General features: G+C 39.4%; 1 pseudogene; it reads left to right on the plus strand.

Annotated features, from left to right (window-relative positions):
* Positions 1-2445: 2445 nt before the first annotated feature.
* LOC132009927 (large ribosomal subunit protein eL21-like) lies at positions 2446-2930 on the plus strand (annotated as a pseudogene).
* Positions 2931-22870: the final 19940 nt, after the last annotated feature.

Below are 22870 nucleotides of genomic sequence, written 5' to 3' on the forward strand. Positions count from 1 at the left end.
AGCAACCTTCAATTGTACCTATGTGGACACCTGAACAAAGCCAAATTGATCAGATTCTCCAGCTAGAAATGTGGAATTAGAGTTTAGCCACTAGGTGGTCTCCCTCTTTTCCTCCACCCCTCCCTCCATCTATCTATCTATCAACTATCTATTCATCCATTCTCTCCTCCCCATCCCTTCCCATATTTCCCCATGTTTAAAAGGGAAGTTAATACAGAAGCAGACCAATGAGTCCATTTTCTAGGCTGTGCCCCACTTCTCCTCTAAGAAAAAACCTGCAGAGTGAAGCAAACACATGGAGAAAAAAAATGAAGAACGGGAAGGATGACTTATAAACATTGGTCACAACTCTCCACTTTATGACCTAGTCTAATATTTGAAATCCAGAAGCAGAAACCAGGATGAGGTAAGCAGACAACTCTCACCATTACAGAGGATAACAAGGACACCCAACATCATCACTTCACCTTCTTCCTTTCACTTACCCACTGGCTCAGGGCATCATATCCCAGTGCCTCAGAGAGGTTCAGTGGTTGTTTCCCAAAGTCATTGGTGATAGGTTCCTTCCTTTCTACCTCATCTACAGCTCCTGAGGACACTGAGATATTTTTGAAAACTGGCCCAAAGACTAAAAGATAAAGCTTCCTTGTCATTTTCTCATTTATTTCCAATACAAAAGTCAGTATTTTAAACTTTTCTTCAGAAGAAAAAAAGTATTTTCAAATGCTTGGGCTATTTGGGACATTTTTGTCAAACAAAATGTCAAATCATCATTTTCTCCTACCATATCACGAAAGGGTATGAATACAGGAAGACGGAGGAAGAGGAGAATTAGGAAGATAAGGGGTAGAGAGGAAAAGAAGAGTGTTCTTACTTCCCATGTGCACTGTTCTTAGTACTTCGTGTACATTATCATTTTAATCCTCTCAACAGGCTCATGAGATAAGTACTGAACACCAGAGGGATTAGTGTGTAATGGACAAGCATAGGTTCTGGAACAAGGTGACCTAGGTTTAAAGCACAGCTCTATTTAATAACCTTCAGTTTGCTTCAGTTTCCTCATCTATAAAATGGGAATGATGACAACAGGTGAGACATGAGTTAATACATGCAACAATGACAGAACAGTGCCTCTCATAGAATGGGTGCCTATAACACTTTGACTATCACTACTACTACCATTTTACAAATGAAGTAAACTAAGTCACAGAAAAGTTAAATTACTTGCCCAGGATCACATAGCTAGTAAGTTACAGAGTCAGAAGTCCACTATGTAACCACTTTGTTCCATAACTTCCATTTTTTGCTCTCCCAGTACTCTATTCTATATTTTGGGAAATTGAGAGGCCATTAAGCTGCTCAAAAAAAGAAAGGAAAAAGAGAGTGGAAGAGAATACAACTACCTGGACTCCTGCCTCATTTTCCCTTCAAGTCACCATAACATCAAAGAGTTGGAGAATCAGAAACCCAAATTCCACCTTCAACAAACTAGAATAGATTTTTGAAACTCTGAACCATGCCAAAAGAGAAGGAGCTGTCAAATCTAGTGAAGAACTTACAGGGACATAAACAGGTACAGACCTTGGACAAAACTGACAGAGCACAGTTGTCCAAAAAAGATGGTGCCTTCAGAGAGAAAAACAGTTTCTCATTTAGAGCAACATAAGAGGATCGATGAGCTGACAGAGGAAGTTTTCTAGGACCCATTTAGCACCAAGTGTTACATAAGAAATTAGTTCCATGAGGAAACACAGAGACTCTGCAGGAAGAAGACTGTGACCAATACAGATAGAAGATAAACTCTCGATTGCAAACAACCATGCATTAGTTATTTTGTCTGGGGATAACTAAAAGCTAGAATAACTTATCCATTCTCAGGTGCATACAACCCTATATCATAAGATCCTTCCTTGCCCAAACCTAATAGAAAAAATAGATCCATAATTTGTCTTATCAAAGATGACCTAATAAAAAAAAAGAGTAAACATTGATTTATATTAAAGGACCATGTAAAAATAAAAAGAAGACATAAATTTTAAAAAATAGGAAGTGAAACATGGACCAGGATAAAAAATATGAAAATTATTAACAAAGAACAAAGAACAGAGGGAAAAAAATGACTAATACCACTAAGCATTTAAATACTAGGGGGAAAAGGCAACCTTAAAGTAGAAGAAAACAAGGTAGGAAATCTTCATGATATTGAATTTGGTAAGGATTTCTTGACTAAGACACCAAATAGCATAGGCAACAAAGGAAAAGTAGATAGTTGGACTACATCAAAATTTAAAACTTCTGTGTATCAAGGAAAATAACTCAAAAGACAACCCATGGAATGAGAGAAAACATTTGCAAATCATATATCTGACAATGTGTTGATATCCAGAATATATAAAAAATGCCTACAGTCTTTTGATGGAACATGCCATCTTAGAGTAATTCGCTGAAATGACCAACACAAAGGGAAAGAGGAAATGTACCCACTCTATATTCCCTAGGCCTTTTAGAAAACATGCAGTTGTTGCTTTGGCCACATGCATGTGTATCTACAATAAAAGTGATATTGCAAACATCATGGGAATAGGCACCATTCAAAAAGGAATGTCCCACAAATGTCATCATAGCAAAACTGGAAGAGTCTACAGTGTCACTCAGCATGCTGTTGGCATTGTTGTAAACAGATAAGTTAAGGGCAAGATTCTTGCCAAGAGAAATAATGTATGTGTTAAGCATATTAAGCACTCTAAGAGCCAAGATAGCTTCCTGAAGTGTGTGAAGGAAAATGATCCAAAAAAGAAGGAAGCCAAAGTGAGAAAGGTAGTTGGGTTCAACTGAAATGCCAGTCTGCCCCACCCAGAGATGAACATTTGGTAAGAACCAATGGAAAAGAGCCTGAGCTATTAGAGCTCATCTATGAATTCATGGCATAATAGGTATTAAATAAATGAATAAGAAAATAACTTCAGGACTACTTAAAAAGAGAGTGAGAATTCCTATAATTCAACAACAAACAACAAAACAAAAAACTAATTAAAAAATGAGCAAAAGACTTGAATAGACCTTTCTCCAAAGAAGATACACAAATGGGCAATAAATACATGAAAGATCAATATCACTAGTCATAAGGGGAAAGTAACTCAAAAGACATTTTTTCCCTAAGATTTTATTTTTAATTAATCTCTACACCCAAGGTGGAGCTTGAACTCACAACCCCAAGATCGAGTTGCATGCTTTTCCCATCAAGCCAGCCAGGCTCCACATCAACTTTTTTTAGGCTGGAGAAGCCCGCACAAGAGTTCAGCAGCAGATAATTTTTTTTCATTTTTTTAAATATGTTCAGTTAACCACTATATAGTACACCATTTGTTTTTGATGTAGTGTTCAATGATTCATTAGCTGTGTACAACACCCAGTGTTCATCACAACTGCCCTTAATACCCATCACCAGGCGCACCCATCTCTCTGTCCCTCCTCCCCTCTGAAACCCTCAGTTTGTTTCCTGGAGTCCATAGTGTCTCATGGCTTGTCTCCCTCTCTGATTTCTCTCCCTTCAGGTTTCCATCAATTCCCCAATGGTTCTCTGCATTATCTCTCATATTACACATATAATTGAAACCACATGATAGTTGTCTTTCTCTGCTTGACTTATTTCACTTAGTATAATCCCTTTTAGTTCCATCCAAGTTGATGCAAATGGTAGGTATTCATTCTTTCTGATGGCTGAGTAATATTCCATTGTTTATATGAACCACATCTTTTTATCCATTCATCTGTTGAAGGACCTCTGGACTCCTTCCACAGTTTGGTTATTGTGGACATTGCTGCTATGAACACTGGAGTGCATGTGCCCCTTCTTTTCACTGCATCTGTTATCTTTGGGGTAAATACTTCATAGTGTAATTGCTGGGTCATAGGGTAGCTCTATTTTGAATGTCTTGAGGAACCTCCATTCTATTTTCCCAAGTGGCCGTACCAGCTGGCATTCCCACCAACAGTGTAAGATGGTTCCCCTTTCTCCACATCCTTGCCAACATTTGCTGTTTCCTGTCCTGTTAATTTTTGCCATTCTAACTGGTGTAAGGTGGTATCTCATTGTGGTTTTGATTTTGTATCTTGCCATGTTGCTGAAAGTACTGCCTTTGGTGTATCCTATTGGTTTTTGATTGATGTGTTTTCATTCTCATTAGTTTCCATGAATTGTTTAAGTTCTTCCTTAATTTCCTGGCTGACCCAATCATTCTTTAGTAAGATGCTCTTTAACTTCCATGTGTTTGAATTTCTTCCAATTTTTTTCTTGTGATCAAGTTCCAACATCAAGGCACTGCAGTTTGATAACATGGAGAGAATAATCTCAGTCTTTGGTATCAGTTGAGACCTGATTTGTGACCTAGTAAGTGGTCTACTCTGGAGAAGGTTCTGTGTGCATTCGAGAAGAATGCACACAGAATTATTCTGTTGTTTTAAGGTGGAATGTTCTGTATATATCTATGAAGTCTATCTGGTTCAATGTGTCATTCAAAGCTTTTGTTTCTTTGTTGATCTTCTGCTCAGATGATCTCTCCATTGCTGAGACTGGAGTGTTAAGATTTCCTACTATTAGTGTATTATTGCAATATGATTCTTAATTTTGGTTAACATCTGGCTTATAGAGTTGGCTGCTCCCATGTTGGGGGTATAAATATTTACAATTGTTGGAGTTTCTTGTTGGATAGACCCTTTAAGTATGATATAGTGTCCTTCTACATCTCTTACTACAATCTTTGGTTTAAAATCTAATTTGTTTGATATGATAACTGCTACCCCAGCTTTCTTTTGAAGTCTGTTGACATGATAAATGGTTCTCCATCCGCTCACTTTCAATCTGGAGGCGTTTTTAGGTTCCAAATGTCTGTCTTGTAGATTGCATATGGATGCATCCTGTCTTTGTATCCAATCTGCAATCCTGTGTTATTTCATGGGAGCATTTAGGCCATTCATGTTGAGAGTAACTACTGAAAGATATGAATTCAGTGCCATCAAATTGCTTGCAAAGCCCCTATTTCTATTGATTGTCTCTGTAAATTTCTGGTCTATGTTACTCTTGGGGTCTTTCTTCTTTTATAGAATCCCTCTTTATTATTTCTTGCAGGGCTGGCTTGGTGGTCTCATATTCTTTCAGTTTCTGCCTATCCTGGAAGCTTTTTTTCTCTATATCCATTCTGAATGACAGCCTTCTAGATAAAGTATTCTTGGTTGCATGTTCTTCTCATTTAGTACACTGATTATGTCTTCCCAGTCCTTTCTGGCTTGCCAGGTCTCTATGGACAGGTCTGACATTTTTCTAATGTTCCTCCCTCCATAGGTAAGAAATCTCTTCCCCCTAACTACTGTCAGGATAGCCACTTTGGCTCTAACATTAGCTCTAACATTATATACTGGGCCATTGGTCTATTTTTATTGGTCTTGGGAGGGGTCCTCTCTGCCTCTTGGACATGAATGCTTGTTTCCTTCCTCAGATTAGGGAACTTCTCAGCTATGATTTGTTCAAATATACCTTCCACCCCTTCAGGGATCCCAATAATTCTGACTTTGGGATGTTTCATGGTGTCATTGATCTCTCTAAGTCTGATCTCATGGGGTTCTAGGTTTTTATCCCTATCCTCCTTGACTTCCTTCATTTCTATCAGCTTATCTTGTAGATCACTATTTCATTCTTCTTTCTCATTTACCCTAGCTGTTAGAGTATCCAGTTTAGACTGCATCTCATTCATACCAATTTTAAGTTCTGCATGATTAGCTCTCATTTCTGCCCTTAGAAAGTCTATATTGCAACTACTCATCTTTCCAAACCTAACTATTGACTTCATAATTGCAACCCTAAAGTCAATCTCCAACATCTTGCTTATATCCCATATCTATTAGGTCTGTGGCAGAGGCCATTGTCTATGGTTCTTTTCTTTGTTGGGAGTTCCTTCCCCTGGTCATTCAGTTGAGGGATGGTCGAGGAAATGTACAGAGTCTAAAATATCAACCACAGTCCAGGCAAGATGTACCCTAAGAAAACCCAGAGCAGTTGGAATCTACCACTCATACCTGGCAGAGTTTTTCTTCTTGTTGAGATCCAGATATAAATTCTTACATTTCAGGCTGAATTCACAGATGTTCAAGATGGTTTGATAGATATCCAGTTAAATTCAGGGGACCAGTATAAATGAGGTCCCCTACTCCTCCGCCATCTTGCCTCCCTCCCTCAAAAGACAAAATTTGCACCCATGAGATAACAATGAGGTAACATTGTGCACCCATTAAGATAGCTGCAATTTTAAAATAAATAAATAAATAAATAAATAAATAAATAAATAAAGTGTTGACAAAGGTGTGGAGAAATTGGAACTTTGTTAGTAGGAACATTAATTGGTGCAGTAGCTGTGGAAAACAATATGGCAGTTCCTCAAAAAATTAAAAATAGAATTACCATATCATCCAGTGATTCAATTTCTGGGTAAATACCCAAAAGAAATGAAAGCAGGATCTCAAAGACATATTTGCACAGCACACCCATGTTCATAGCAATATTATTTACAACAGCCAATAGGAGGAAGCAGCTCAAGTGTCCATCAGTGGATGAATATCGAACAAATGTGCTCTATATGCACAGTGGAAAGTTCATCCTCTAAAAGGAAAGAAATTCTGAAACAGGCTACAACATGCATGAACCTTGAGAACATTATGTCTTGTGAAATAAGCTAGTCACAAAATGACAAATACTGTATGATTCCACTTCAATGAGGTACCAAAAGTAATAAAATTCAGAGACAGAATGTAGAACAGTAGTTGCCAGAGTCTAGGGAGTTGTTCAAATGGATATAGAGGTTCAATTTTGCGAGATAAAAAGAGTTCTAGAGATTGGTTACACAACAATGTGAGTGTATTGAATATTACTGAACTGTAGTATTGTTAATACTACAATTGTGTAGTATTATGTATGCTACTAGTATAAATGATTAAAATGTTAAATTTTGTGTTATACATATTTTACTATAACTAAAAACAATTTCATTTTATTAATTTTTTATTTGGGGGGATAAAACAATTTCATTTTAAAAGAATTTTACAATCTTTTAAGAAAGGTAGCTCAAAGCAGAGTTACAAAGTTTCTGCCAAGCTATACAATAGAAAATAAGAGGAAACAAAGCATGCAGTGACAGAACTCAGGAAACACATGGAAAATCATCACCTATAGTAAATCATTACAAATATGAAGTCTATATTGAAAGGGGCACAAAGAAAAAAAGACATTAGTGCCACACAGAAAGCAACAAGCAGGACAAGATGGCAGAATGACTAAAACAAACAAAATTTTAAAGGATTCAAGAAAAAAAATGATATAAAAGACATAATGGCAATCCAACACATGGCATAATTGTAATATTTACTATGATGGAGAGAACCAAGTGACTAGAAACCAAAAAAATTGAAGATCTACTTTTAGAAAATTTTCCATCAACAAATGAAAATGAACTTTTAGGTTGAAAGGACCCGCTTTATCCATGGAGAAAACTGTTACAGAATGGCTCATACCAAGACTACATTATGCCAAGGTATAACTACTACTTGAAAAATAAGAAGTAACTTGAACAACTAGGCCAAAGTTCCAGTCACCTTGAAGTAAAGAAAAATTCTGATACTTCAGACTACCCAGCAACACAAAATAAAGGAAGACCATAGAAAAATGCTAATCAGGTCTCAGAGAAAATGGGACCCAAGAACATACTACCCAGCCTTCCTATTATTTAAGGATGGAGGCAATAGGCAGATATTTTTTAAACTTAAGAACTCAAGGAACGAGTTCCCATGAGCCTCTTGGAGTGACTACTCAAAGTCAGGTTTCAACCAGCCAAGAAAGGACAAGAGAAATCACTATAAAAGGGCTGACAATGGACATTGATCCATTTCACTAAAGTATAAGAACTATGGGAACTATCTTTAGAAAATAGAATGTATGTATTATACAATAATGTAGAAGTAATATTACTAACAAAAATTGGGAAGACATGGGAAAAGACAAAGGTGGAAGGTGATGTACGGTTGTTGACGTTGTCATCTTTTCTAGGTTGGGGTCAAAATACACAATTTTCACCTGGTAAAGCAACTAAGAGTAAGAAAAATATATTGAGCAGTATGAATGGGAACCCTAGAAATTTCATAAAAAAAGAGAACCAACAAAAACTGGTGTAAGAGAGGGAAAGGATTTGAGAGAAAGAGGAGAGATGGAAGCAGAAGTGATTGCAGCAAATCCAGCCAGGTCTAAATGAAGAGAAAAGCAAAATTATCAATGAAACACCAGAAGAAATTCAAGCAGATCACAAACTTTCCAAATCATCAGAAGGTACACACAGACCACCCCACCACCACACATACGCAAGCAACACTGATTATATAATAAAGCAGCCTGCTGCTATTCTGTCTGGCAATAGTAACCCCTTGACTCCGTAGACCCTCCAGGTCACCTGTAGCCCCAGGCACTCCAGGCAGTGCTCAGCTTGGTGGGTACACCACAGCCCTTCTCAAAATCGTCATCCCACTACTACAACACACTCTCGTGCCCATATGGATTCAGGTCAGAGACAGACAGGATTCTGTAGTCCGCTGGTTGTTTGTTTGCTTGTTTGCTTGCTTGTTTTTGGTAGTGGAAGGAGTGATGGGGGATAAACCACAGATTTTAGATTCAGACCATAAATGTTTAAAACATAACTTCCAAGCTTTGTGAGCTTGAATAAGTCACACATCCTCTCTGGACTTCAGCTTCATAAGTCTCCAGGCGAAGAGAGACATCATAAGATGGAGGAGTGCTGTCAGGGTTGACAATAAGGAGCATACGGTATCTAGTACAGCACCTGACAAGCAGTACCTTGTCAGTGAATAGTGGCTGCTTAGTCATCGCTATTCCACTCAAAGCTTGCCCTGGAGTTTTCCTGCTAGATGGAGGAAAGGAACCCATGTCCTCTCAGATCATAATAATGCCAGTTGGCATCAGAAAAGGATGAGAAGTAATAGAATGGCAAATATGCTCTGCTCCTCTCTGATTTATATCACAGCCTAGACAGCATGAGCAACTAACAGAAGCTTTATGCTCATCACGCACATGCATGTACACACGATACACCTATGCCCGCACAACACTCCTTCCTAGGGTCCTTTGGTCCAGACAGTGAGACCTTTCTTTGCCCATTTAATGTAAGTGGCCGGGAGCTGTCATGGCTATGCAGATTCACCTCTGAAAAGCACAAAATACAGGAAGCTCTCTCTTGGGAGTGTCTCATCATTCGACCTCGCCCCTTCCATCTTCTTTGCCTTTCATCAGCCCAGCTCCACAGGTGTTATTATCTCCATCTGCCCTTGTAAATTTCCCCTTCAAGGAGCCTGTCTGAAGGCGAGCCATGCAGCATGGAAAATAGCCTTGCAAATAAGCATGAGCAGAAAATTTTATTCAACAACCTAGAGGTCATTCAAATGTTCTCTATCTTCAAAACTCAATTATCTTCTCTGACAGTATCTTAGTCTACAAAGGGATAAAAATATGGTTGGATAATGACATTGTTGTTGGGACATGGTCATAAGAGCAATTAACATTTAGTGACCACCTACTATAAGTTAAGTGCTTTACAGAATTTGTCCCAGCAAGTCCTCTCACTAACCCTTTAGTATTAGAGATTTCATCCCAGCAAGTACGGGGAAATTGAGGCTCAGAGAAGTTAAATAATATGCTCGATTAAGTGTTAGGCAGTGGGTGACAGAACATGCATTCTGTTGACAGAACCCAGCTCATCAATGTCAGGCTGTGAACACAGTAGTCATCTGTTGGAGGCTTAGGTACTGTTATGGACAATGTAAATACGTCCCCCCAAAACTCACACTGAAATCCTAACCTCCAGTAGGATGGTACTTTGGGGAGCTGGGGCTTTGGGGAAGTGCTTAGATTGAGAAGAAGTCATGAGGTCAAGAGTTCTCATGATGGGAAGTGTCATAAGAAAAGAAAGGGATCATAATTTGATCTCTCTTATCCACATATGGATACAGTAAGAGGCAGCTATCTATAAGCCAAGAAGAGAATTCTCACGAGAACCCAACCATGCCAGCACCTTACTCTCAGACTTCCCAGTCGTCAGAGCTACAAGAGTAAAAAAATTGTCGTTCAAACCACCCAGTCTTTGGAATTTTGTTACAGCAACCTGAGCTAAGACAGTAATCGCCTTAGGACTCTGTCTGCCTGAAGAATCTTAACATTTCCAGGAACAAAGTATAAGCTGTGTGCCTGGCCTCAAGCAAGGCTCAGGACAGGGGGGGTACGAACTCCAGAACAGAAGTGGGCATGTCCTTCTAACTTCGGAGGGTTTCTCCAAAATGGAGGACAAATAAGCAAGCCAATTCCCAAGAAAAGATAAAGCCATCTGCGAAACTCCAGGGAATTGAAACAAATGCTTAGGTGAATTTATAATGAAAGATACCTGTTCCTAATTCCGGTGCTCAGAAGCAATCTTTCCTCCAACTTCTACTTAGGTAAGCTGTTTTCACACACAGATCTTTCAATCCTCATTTGTACCACTACCATCCTCCTTTGAAAAATGCTTTTAAGGGGATCCTTTGCTAATAGCCATATTCCTACATTCAGTTTAATGCAGCTATGTAAGGAAGCCTAAACCCCGATCCACCCATGTTAACAGCTTGTGAGGAAGGCAGGCAGCCTGCTGACACAACCATCTGCTGCATCTGGTACCTCTGAATCCCAATCTGGCCTGGGGGCTGAATGCTCGGCTCAGCCCGGCCTGGTCCACTCTCTCTGACCCTCTGGTCCTCAGATTGAGATCTCATCACACTCCTGCAGGCTACGAGGTAGTCCCTCTTCAAAAGCCAGTGATGTCTAATGGCACCAATATTTCCCTTTTCTTCTCCACAGACTCTGGGGAGTCCTACCTCTGAAATGCAGTTCAGAGGGCATCCCTGCCCTCCAGACTTGATTGTACTCCAGGCCACAGGCCAGGGAACCCTGACAGCATATGGTCTGAGGCTCTAAGCCCTCCTTCTGAAGTTTGGGGTTTCTCTATGACCATGCCAGTTTTTGGTTATTTGACTTTTCAGAACACTAGGATGACTTTCTATAACAGTTCCCACGACTGGATAACCACCCAACAGGATTGTCAGATTGAGGTGCAAAATATCAGTTCCCCTTGTCACACGGTTCTGATTTTCAAACAGTAACTATAATAACAATAGCAATAGTGAGAGCTGGTGTTTAAGTGCTGGACAAGTAGATAAGATTACCATGTGCATAGCTCAATGAATCTTCACAGAGAAAATGAGGTTCAGAGAGATTACGAAGATTCTCCAAGACCACAAAGCTAGTAAGTAAGAAAGCTGAAATCCCAAACTAAATCTGCCTGGTCCCAAATCCTTAAATATAAATTAAAAAATCATATAGTTATATAATGTTTTAAAAGAGAGAGAAAGAAAACATTCTCCCCCACTCTCCACTAAACCTTCAAAAGAAAATACCACATAAGTTGTCGTTTCCTAAACGTTGGGACCTCTCATAATCACGACACTAACTGGCCTTCCAGAAATTAATTTCTCAATCCCACAAGTCAACAGCAAGATATGTGCTCTATTGTTATCATTCTAGAATTAGTTGTTTCTATGTCTGAATTCCAAACAGGATTCTGTACACTTCATGATGAACCCACAGAGTCTGGTTTATATAGGCTCTCAATAAGGGGTGTCGTCATTGCCATAACGGCAAGTTCTGTCATGCTACCCATTCTACACATGGTGACCAGGACTTTAAGGTTCATGGTCCACTCCCTCGTTCAGTCCAGGAAAGGGTTAAGGATGATCAGGATGCCTCTGACAACAGCAGCTTATAACCTTGATCAGAGCAGTCAGCTTTCACCTCCAGCAGCAGTCTGGATGCTTCCTACAACAAGAGACAAAAACAATTTTAGGTGTGCAGGAGGAAGGAAAATATGTATTTGAAGAAGGTCTACTGATGCCTGTGCTTTGCTGGCCCTCCATGCGGAACTGGACCTCATCCACCAGGCTTTATACAGATAACATTGATATTAAGGAGAAGATGGGCCACAAGCAGAATTTCAGTGAAAAGTACTATAATCTGATCAGTTTGGGGCTGAGATCATTGTTTCTCCAAACCATCCTCTAGATCTGGTTGGCCACTTCCTGCTCTTGAGACGTCAGAGTACCTGATCTGCAGAGAAGGGAACAGAGGTTGGTGAAGAAACAAAATATCAAGACATGTCAATGAGTAAATAGAATGGGAGGGGATAATCTATAAAGGAGGATTTCCTGAACAAGCCAAATCACTGGACTTTATCTGGGTCCTAGAGACAAGCCTGTGAGGTTTTTCCTCTGGTCTATACAGCAAAGGTTTCCTACAGAACACAGTGGGGAAAATCTAGTGTCAGAAGACCAATGTGTTTTGAAAACTGTAAAGCCTATCATTTAGAAGGGATGTCAGGGCCCATGATCACTACTTCAAGAACTCTTATTAAGAGTGCTCAAGAGCTCATAGACTGAGATAAGAATAATCTCACAAGGTCAGACATGTTTCTAGAGTGAAAGGTCAAAAAGAACTTCTGCTTCCTAAGTGTTACCACAGATCAGTAAGTGGGGAGAGGGAGTGGGAACGGAAATGATTGGAACTTTGTCCCTTCTTCAAATGGAATTCACCTTCTTTCAAATCTCCAGCAGATCTAGTCCAACTCCTCATAGAATAAGAGAACAGATCCCCTAAGGAATCACATCATCCCCTCAGCATCATTGGCTCAGTTTACCTCTCCACTGAAGCTGGAACCAGGCCTCCTGCTTCCCAATTCAAAGATCCTTCTGCATCATGAATCTCTTAAATACGAGTATCAAACTCAGAAAGAAGGGGTCACAAATGGCAACCTGCTGAAGTAGAAATTAATCAATCATTTGGGGAGACGGGCTGTGCAGGGTCCCTGAGCAAAGCCCTGCCTCTCCACCCCAGGCCCATATGTCACTTCCCTTTGCCAGGGTAGCTCATGGACTGCTGGGTGTCCTTCTGCTCAGGACACTGAGCAAACTAGGTCAAACGTAGTTTTCAGCAACCTTTCTTAAGCTTTGAAGGTCATCTCAATGCTCAGCATTTTTGCATCTTTTCAAATAAGTAGTGAAAATGGAGATTTCTCAATATGGCATAGCTGGGCTGATTTCCCTGGAAGCTGCATTCACACTGCACCATGTATTGCCAACATATGCTTCTCCTTGTAGAGTGGATGCCAAATTAAGATTACATTAGGGAATAAATTTTCTCAACGAATTAAGGACATCAAGCAATAACTTGTTAGAAAAAATGTACTAGGGAAGAATATGGGTGAACAGAGGTCCTACTCACAATAGCACCCCACGAACTAGAAGTTTAAGGAGTGCAATTAAGGAGAAAGAGTCTTTGAAACTACTAAAGTAATCCTCAAAATGACACCAGGTGATCACTTACTGATGGATGGGAAAGTGAAATTCTGCAAAAATGCCAATTCTGCCAAAATCACTTAACATTATTTAACAGAATCCTCCCCCCCCCTAAAAAAATTCTGCTGTTATTCTTGTGGTCAAATTTAATGCCCCCCAAACATGTCTACATCTTCATCTCAGTACCTATCAGTATGTCACCTTACATGGTAAAAGACACTTTGTAGATGTGACCAAATATGAAGACCCTGCAATGGGGAGAGATTATCCTAGATTATCCAGATCCTGATTGGAGAATTGGAAAATTGGAGAATATCTTCTGGCTCTGCTCAGAAGGAAAAACTGTTGGGGAGACGCATCATTATTGCCTTTGAAGGTGGAGGAGGGGCCCACCATACAAGGTAAACAGGCAACCCCTAGAAGCTGGAAAGGGCAAGGAAATGAATGGTCTCATAAGAGTCTCCACAAAGGAACCACAGCCTGACTGACACTCTGATCTTTTTTTTAAGGTTTTATTTATTTATTTATTTGACAGACAGAGATCACAAGTAGGCAGAGAGGCAGGCAGAGAGAGAGGAGAAAGCAGGCTCCCCGCTGAGCAGAGAGCCCGATGTGGGGCTCGATCCCAGGACCCTGGGATCATGACCTGAACCAAAGGCAGAGGCTTTAACCCACAGAGCCACCCAGGCGCCCGACACTCTGATTTTAATCAGGTGAGACCAGCATCAGACTTCTGACCTGCAGAACTATAAGGTAATTAATCTGCATGGCTTTAAACATTAAGTTTGTGGTGGTATTTTACAGCAGCCAAAGAAAACCGATATACTATTTTTAAATCTAACCATATTATGAAACTGTAAAATATCATTTAATTGGCCTAATAAGAAAAAGATGGGACCAAAAATGGAGTGGGGGAGATATTTTAAATGTTGTCAAATTTTAAAAATTGAAAATGAGTGGAGGGAACCATCCTGTGAGGTATTAAAATACATCTGGCACCATTAAAAAAAAAAAAAAAGTGAAACCGAATAAAGGCTCCAGAAATAGATACTATTACATTAAATGTTTTTACACTCTTAAACTATACAACAGAGAAAGAAAAACATACTTAAGAAATAGTTTGGGGGTGCCTCGGTGGCTCAGTGGGTTAAAAAGCCTCTGCCTTCGGTTCAGGTCAAGGTCCCAGAGTCCTGGGATCAAGCCCCGCATTGGGCTCTCTGCTCCTTGGGGAGCCTGTTTCCTCCTCTCTCTCTCTCTGCCTGCCTCTCAGCCTACTTGTGATCTTTGTCTGTCAAATAAATAAATAAAATCTTTAAAAAAAAAAAAAAAGAAAGAAAGAAAGAAAAAAAATTGTTTGGATATATCTGATTAAGAAATTTAAAACAAAATTAGTTTATATCCTCAACTTATATTATAAATCAAAATAAATTCTGCATCACTAAAAGAGTAAGTATTTAAAAATGGTATAAAATATGGCAAAGAATGAAATGAAATATACTGAAATATATGCAGGAATTAAAACTTTCTAAGGTTTAATTGACAGGAAAAATTCAGATTTTGCTATTAAAGATTATTTTGTAACTTCTAAAATAATATAATGAAACTTAAGAGAAAAAGGACTAAAAGGTCTTTAAAAGAAAATAAAGGGTTACCATCTAGGTTATAGAAGATGCACAAGGATGATATACAAATATGGTCCCCAATAGATGAATAAGCAAAGAATCTTATCTGATCATCTATGCAGGAGGAATTGAAATTAGTAAACAAACATGTGAAAATGCTCCACCTTGCTGTGATCAAAGACAAACAAATTAAAATATTCATTAAGTGCCATTTTACACCTATTATATTATCAGAAATAAAAACAATACCCAAGGCTAACGAGGTTCTGATGAAGTTGGTACATTTCTACACTGTTGATTGCAATTTAAAAAGATTCTGTCTAAAACATAATTTAAATATATATATGTGTGTGTATCAAAAGCCATAAAATATTAATTTCCTTTAATCCAGTTATTTCCATCACTAGGAATTTATCCAAAGGAAATGACCGAGAAAGAGGAATATTTGTGTAGGATGATATTTGTTTACTATAGTAAAAAACTCAGGATAATAGAAAAGAATAGTTAAGTGAACTTACACTTCATGGAACATTGGATGTTCAAATGACAAGAAGCCTACATAGCCTCATGGAAAGGTTAACACAAGTGCTGCATCAAAGCTGAAAACAAATTAGGTCGAACCATATCAATTACCATTTTCATAGGAAAACTGTAAAATATTGAAAATTCCACATGGTTCAACCTAATAGTTCTGTCATGGATACAGATAGGTAAAAATAAAACCTTCTAGGGATGAGACTTATGAGGAAACACAAAAAGAAAAATAGTTGAAGGGATGGTAGTATCAAGGACTAATTTTTTAGTCTGTTATAATATCATTTGAAAATCAATTTTAATGTTAAAACATTAAAGACATGATTGTTTTACAAGATGGAGATAGCTCATGAAATAAATTAAAAGATATAATTTCAGTATACCTTCCATCTCAAATTCTTTGATTCACCATATAAGAAGCAATGAATTAAGTTTTCAACTAAGGAAAGAATTTGTTTCAAACAGACGTAGTCAAAAAATGTGAGCATTAATAATAAGGTAACATAGCAGAGCACCAGGTTTTAAAGTCAAATCCCATGTATTACCTATAAGACACAGGAAAAAATATCACATTTAACCTTAGTTCTCTATCTGTCAAATGGGGATGGTGATGGTACTTATGTCAGGGTTGTCATAAAGAGTGCTTGGATGACTTCTTCTTTGAGTACCTGGCAAGAATGAACATTCAACAAATATGAGCAAGTACATCATTATTAATGGACCATTATAAATCTTTAAACAATGACTGAAGTTAGAAAATAATATTCACAGGCAAGTACTTCTATATACATTTTTTCACTCGTCTTTTCTAAAAACATTTTTAATCAAAATGGACCAGCCCACACTATTCTATATGTAGAGTTATCTCCAAAATTAAAACATAGAATATAGATTTAGTAGTGAGTGCATATGTAAATTAGGAACAAGTTTTCCTTCTCTATCTTAACTTACAAAATAAGGCTAAGTGGTCCCAGACCATAAAATCTTCAATCTAGTGATCATGACTTATGGATGTGCTTTCTTGTTCTCTGGCTCAGGATGATTCTGAAGGCTATCACTGACACTAGTTCCCTTTCTTTTTTGTCTATGCAGCACATGTTCCTTTTGGGGAATGCCCCTCCCGTGTATGGTGGATCTTGTCAATCACATGACCTCCACCTCCTCCATCACAGGGGCAGTAAGCACTCGAGCCAGACAGTGGAATTCCCTCTTTATTAACATCGCCTAAAAAGAAATTCTCTCTCCTTCTGAAATTCTGAATAAGAAGCTTTGGGCTTGAGCTGGTGGGAGCCTGTTGGTTGACTAGTGGACATGTGGTGCTCTGTCCAGCTACCCTTCCCAGGGCTGATACACTCATTTCCCCAGCTGCCAGAAGTATTGGTGGCTAGTAGCTAAGAACTGAATTTCTCACTGGGACTTGCTTTTTTGCCACAAGGAAATACATCATCAAGTTATGCTCCCTCCCGGAGACTGGCTCTGGCCACTACTATAGAGGGATACTGTGACCTCTGATGGAGTTACACAAAGGCATGGACTCTTTGCTTCTGTGTGGGGACATGAAGGGCTCCAGAGCTTCCTGCAGAATTAGTTGAGGTTTCAGCTGCTACCACTTCAGGGCTCAGCTGCTTTTGCTGCAGTCATGCCTTCTTAGTTCCTCACAGGTGTAAAGCCCAAGCGCTCTCCCCAGTAAATCTTCATGCAACTCTCCATTCTAGAGTCTGTTTCCTGGGAACCCAATCTAAGACATTTGGCACATGAACAGACCTGTCTCATAATGATACCAAGAAGAGACTAGAAATAGAGAAATTCAACAATTTCATTCAACAATGAACACCTTGCTTGTGCCACACCTAAAACTAGCCCACTCCTTGGTCTTCTAAGTCCCATGAGTCAACAAATTCTACATTTCATTTGAGCTAGCTAAAACTGGGTCTTAAACTTACACAACTGAAGGAGTCCTGACTGTACACAAATGCTATCTCATCACCTGTAACACTTAATACAGTCCTATGTACATGAGCAGGGCTGAATAGTGTTTGTTGCATTTAACTCCTGCATGGTTATATCAGTGTTTCATGCAATGACAGCATCATAAGATGTTTTACTAAAAGAGAAAGAGGGAAAAGTGCTACATACTGTATGTACCTCTGAATTTTATATATGTTAACATATTAAAAATTGTGACCAATATTGCAGAATTTATTTTAAGTTGTAAATAAAACCTGCTTAACCTCCTTTTAGGCAGAATTTAGTCTACCTATTTGGCCATAGAACTTTGTGAATACAGTTAGATCACCCACAAGGGCTTAGTTTGGCCTACAGTTTGGAGACTACCAAATTTCAAACTTCTTTAGTTTGTTCACTGGTCCTCTTGGGTAGTGGGAATTAGCAGAGCTTGCACAATATTTATTACCAGGGACAGAGGAAGAGAGCAAACTTGACCTTCTCCAACTGATTATTTATTCCAACTATCATGTCCAAGACTCTGACAAACCTTACTCCCTCTACATTATATTCCTTAGAGTCCATAATACATAAAAGAAAGAAAAAGAGAGAGGGAAGGAAGGAAAAGAAAGAAAGAGGGAGAGAGAGATGGAGGGAGGGAGGGGGGAGGGAGCCTGGAGGTTTAATAATTTTCCCCAAAAAGTTTTCTTTTAAGCCTAATTCTCCTGCCTCTAGATGCTCAAATAATACAAAAAGTGCCACTCCTTAACAATTCCTTAAAGCCCTACATCCAGATGTCAAAATAGCAATATCAATCTTGATAACATCAATCTCACCACATCTGAACCTCAAACACAAATCATTTTTTTCTTATCTGATGGCCCAGTGACTCAGCGCACCCTGAGTTGAAAGATACACTAGTTTACTGGTTGGAGGCAAAAAATGAGGTATCTTGGATTTGTTTGCATCATAAGCCCAAGATGAGTATAGAAAACTCAGCTCTATAAATGGGTAATCAGAGAAGAAAAAAAATGGAAGCATGCAAAGTTTATAGATAAAAGTGAAATATATATTATTGACTTCACAATAATGGTCTTTCTAATCCACACCATTTCTGGATACTTGCAAATCCATGAAAGCAATTCCCTGGGAAGAGTTGAAGGATAGAAGACCCAGCCAGAGTCTAAAGCCCAATCTCTAACGCACGTACTTAGAGCTACACCTTCCAGAGATGTCAGTTCAGGACAAAGCACACTATTTGCCCAGAACTGCTTTTGTAAAAGTAAACCTGTTGGAAACACCTGAAAGTTGAGCCATACCGTTGCTAAATTTCCAGTTCATTTCTATTTGATATCCTATGTGTGCAACTGCTTTGCTGGGTTGAAACACACTAAGGCTGGAGATGAGACAAAGAAGCTGAGTTGGTACAGGGCCATGGTGGACATCAGACTCCCTGGGGCGCAGAAGTCTTGGAGAACTGACTATTCACATCACTCTCAGCTGCAGTGGTCCTGATAAGCAAATAACAAACCTATGACTTTGTCCCTTCTTTAACAGTCGATCAATTTACCTGCCCTTCTCACATCCCTTTTCAGATACTCCAGTCTAACTAACAGCCTCAGACCAAGTGACTTTTTCCCCTCAACAACAGAGAATTGAACCAATTCAAAACTAGCTGTTCCACTGACTGGCCAAGAACCAGTAAATTTCCTAGATAATTTGAAGTGAGACCCAGGGACTGTTGAGAGTCAGACATTGGCACCACAGCATGTGCCAAGGACAGATGCATGATTCAAAGCTGGGTGTCAGCCAAAACTATGGAGCTTCAGAGGCCAAGAACCTCGCAGAGAAAGCTTAGATAAGAATGGAGAAGATCTTATGCAGATAGGAGCAGACAAGAGAGAATGAAGCTCCACAGAATGACAAAGGGAACCACTGCCTTACAACCTTCTAATACTCTGCAAAGCCTCGCTGTCTTGCATTCAGTTGGGTTTCATGAGATTTCCCAGGAGCCTCAACATAAATCCTGTTTACATAAATTAGCCTAAGTGGGTGGGTTCCTGCGGCTGACAAACAATTATCTCATTTGTTGAAAACATATCCATATATTTAAAAATCATTTGTTGAGTGCCAGTCAGGCATGACTGTGCTAAGCATTGCAGATACCCAGGTGAAGCAACAGATCCCCTCTCCTGGGAATCCAAACTCAAAAATAGGTCCTTACTTCAGAACGAGTGTGTAAAATGTGTTCTGGGGACCTAAAAGAAGCAGTGTGTATTTTACCTAAAGGGAGGAGAGCAAGAAAGGCTTCCTAGGGGAAGGAGGTGACGTCAGGCTGCTGAACGGGAAGGACAGGAAAACAGTTGCTAGGTGGACCAGGAGAGCATCTAAGGAAGAATGAAGAACATGAACAAAAATGTGGACACAAGCAAGCCTGGCAACACAGGAGTACTATGGGAAGGGCATTCCATATGTCAGAACAAAGAGACAGAGGAGAGGAAACAAAGAGGAAGAGGGGATTAACCTTTTAGCAACAATCAGCATGAAAGGAATACAAAGACTTTACATTTTATCTTTCAATCCAAATAGGAGAACATTGAAACTTTTGGGGAAGAAAACAATATGCCTCTGATATTTTAGAACAATGACTCCAACAGTGAAAGGGAAAGGGAAATTAGGAGACAGTATTGGTGTCAGAAACACAAATTAGAAGCTGTTGCAGTATTTCAAGCAAGAGAATTTCTTTACCAAGACAGGTAAGTTTCAAGAGAAGGGTGCACATCTAAGTGAAATTGAGATAGAATCTATAGGCCTTTAGTGACTAAGTGTGGTGGGAAATGGAACAATCAAGGATTATTCCTAGATTTCTAGTGGAGTGACTGGGTAGATAACTAGGTCATTCACCTTAATGGGAAATTCCAGAGTAAGGAGAGGAAAGGCACAGGTTAAGGGAGGAGAGATGAGTTCAGTTTGAGGCATGATTTCAAGATATTCATTCATGTGAAGAGGACCAATATCCCCCTGTATATTTTTATAGTCAACAAACATTTGTCAAGTGCCTATAATGCATCAGAGACTCTGTTAGGTCCCAGGAGCCAACATAAAAACAGTTACCAGCCTTTACTCTTAGGTGGAGTATACAGTCAAATATGAAGGATGTTATTAATCAATCACATAAGCATAAAATTTCAAACTGTGAAAAAATCTATGTAGGGAATGAAACTGGAATTACGAAGGCCTGTGAATGGGGGATCGTACATGGTGGGTCAGGGAGGCACCTCTGTGAGAGTCTCCTGTGAGCTGAGTGTGCAAAGATAAGGGAGAGTTAAATACACGAGGACTAGGGAAGAATTCTACACAAAGGAGAAAGCATGTAGAAACCTTGAGGTGGGAAAGAGCTCAAGTGGAAAGAACGGAGACACAGAGCAAGATGAGGCTGCCCCGGCTGGAAAGAGACAAATGGTGGAGTGGAGCCATGTGAAAAGCTGTGACTTATGCAAACAGGTCTTTGAAATATTGAAGGGTTTTAACAAAGACTGAGATGATTAAATGTCACTTCAGTTTAGCGTAAAAATGAACTGAGGGTGACAAAAGTGAATCAGGAAGAGACCAATTTGAAATTTCTTGGATAATCAGCAAGATACAACTATGACTTAGTGCTTGCATTGGAAACAGGGCAAAGTGGGTGGATTTAAGAGCTATATTGAAGATAAATTTATTGGCTAAGATAGGGAATTAGGGGAACACCACATTTGAAATGAAAAATTATGAGTTGACTCTTGGACATTTTATATGCTTGAGGACTCTTGAAACCATCCAGGAGGAAAGTTTGTTAATAAGTGGGCTGTGAGGATCTGGGGGTCCAAAACAACATATAGACTAGATATGCAAATGTGAAAGTTGCCTTTATATAGCTGGTCACTAAAGATTTGGATGTTGATGATTACATATAAAGTGAGGAGAGAAGGCATAAGTGAAACAATTTAGTCATTTTTATTGGAGGATGAGCAAAGGAAAAAGAGAAAGTTTCCACAGAGGTTGAAGAAAAAACAAAAGAGTGTTGTGTCATAGAAGCCAAGGTAAGAGTGTTCCAAGAATAACAGAGTGGTTCACCACATTGACTTCTGCTAAGAAGACCCATAAGGTGAGCACAGAAAGTGTCACTAGGTTTAGTGATTTGAAGGTCCCCATGGATTCTAGCCAGACTTATTATGGTGGAAGCCAGATTAGTGAGCTGAAAAGTATGGGTGGGAAGTGGAAAATGGAGACAGCAAGCACAGGAAATGCTCTGGAAAAATTTGTACATGAAGGAGCGAGGAGAAATTAAGCTGTGTTTGTAGAGGGAAGTGGGTTCAAAGATAATTTGAGAAAGGTGTTTCTTGTTTTAATTTTTTTAGTCAGAGAAATTTGAGGATTTGCAATTTTACTGAGAAAGATTCATAGGAAAGGGAGAATTTAGGGTCCAAGAGCAGGAAGGAACAAAGGCCAATGTGTGATTGCAGAGACAAAGAGAAAGGGTAAGAGTTGTGAGTCAAGAGAGTGTCTTTAAGTGGATCTTGATCTGGGGAGTGAGTGTGGCTGCAGGTGTGAACCTGGAATTGACAACAAAAGCCATGGTGGAAAGGGACGGGTGTCAAGATAGAGCATGAGGAATGAGAAGAGAATAGAGACCATGGCCAAACAGAAGAAGATGTCAATGTTTAAGGAGTGCATCAAAGAAAGAAGGTCCCACAAGAGACTGAGAAACAATACCCAGAGAGGTCCTGAGAGAGGAAGAGGGTCTAGAATCATGCAGCCCCTATTCTGCTCACATCTGGGTCAACAAAATAGCCTTCCAACTAGTTTCCCAAATACTTAATTCCTAACCCAGTGTCTTGGAAGACAGGACCAGAGCAGGGGTGAGCAAACCAAGAATCAGGAGCAGTAGACCCAGAAGGATGTTTGATGGGTTAAAACATAACAAGCCACCTGAGTCTCCATTTCCCCCACCATTTGCTTGCTGTGTGACTTTGGGCAAGCCTCATTTTTCTTTCCATTTCAGCTCTCTCATGCGTAAAATAAGGACAAAAACATTTTCTTTAACTACCTCATAGGGTTGTCCTAAAAATTACAGGAGTTACTGGCTGTGAGAGCATTCTAAACTCTGCTAAAGCACAACACAGGCATGAGGAGTTATTATTAATCTTGAATCACTGTTGCTTCGTGGCTCATCTTTTCTCAGATGGTTCTACTGGCTTCCAGTCTTGGCTCTCGGCAAGTTAATGGATGGTTCTGTCACCACCCAAACA

Source organism: Mustela nigripes, chromosome 2 (genome assembly GCF_022355385.1).
Source record: "Mustela nigripes isolate SB6536 chromosome 2, MUSNIG.SB6536, whole genome shotgun sequence".
Lineage (NCBI taxonomy): Eukaryota > Metazoa > Chordata > Mammalia > Carnivora > Mustelidae > Mustela > Mustela nigripes.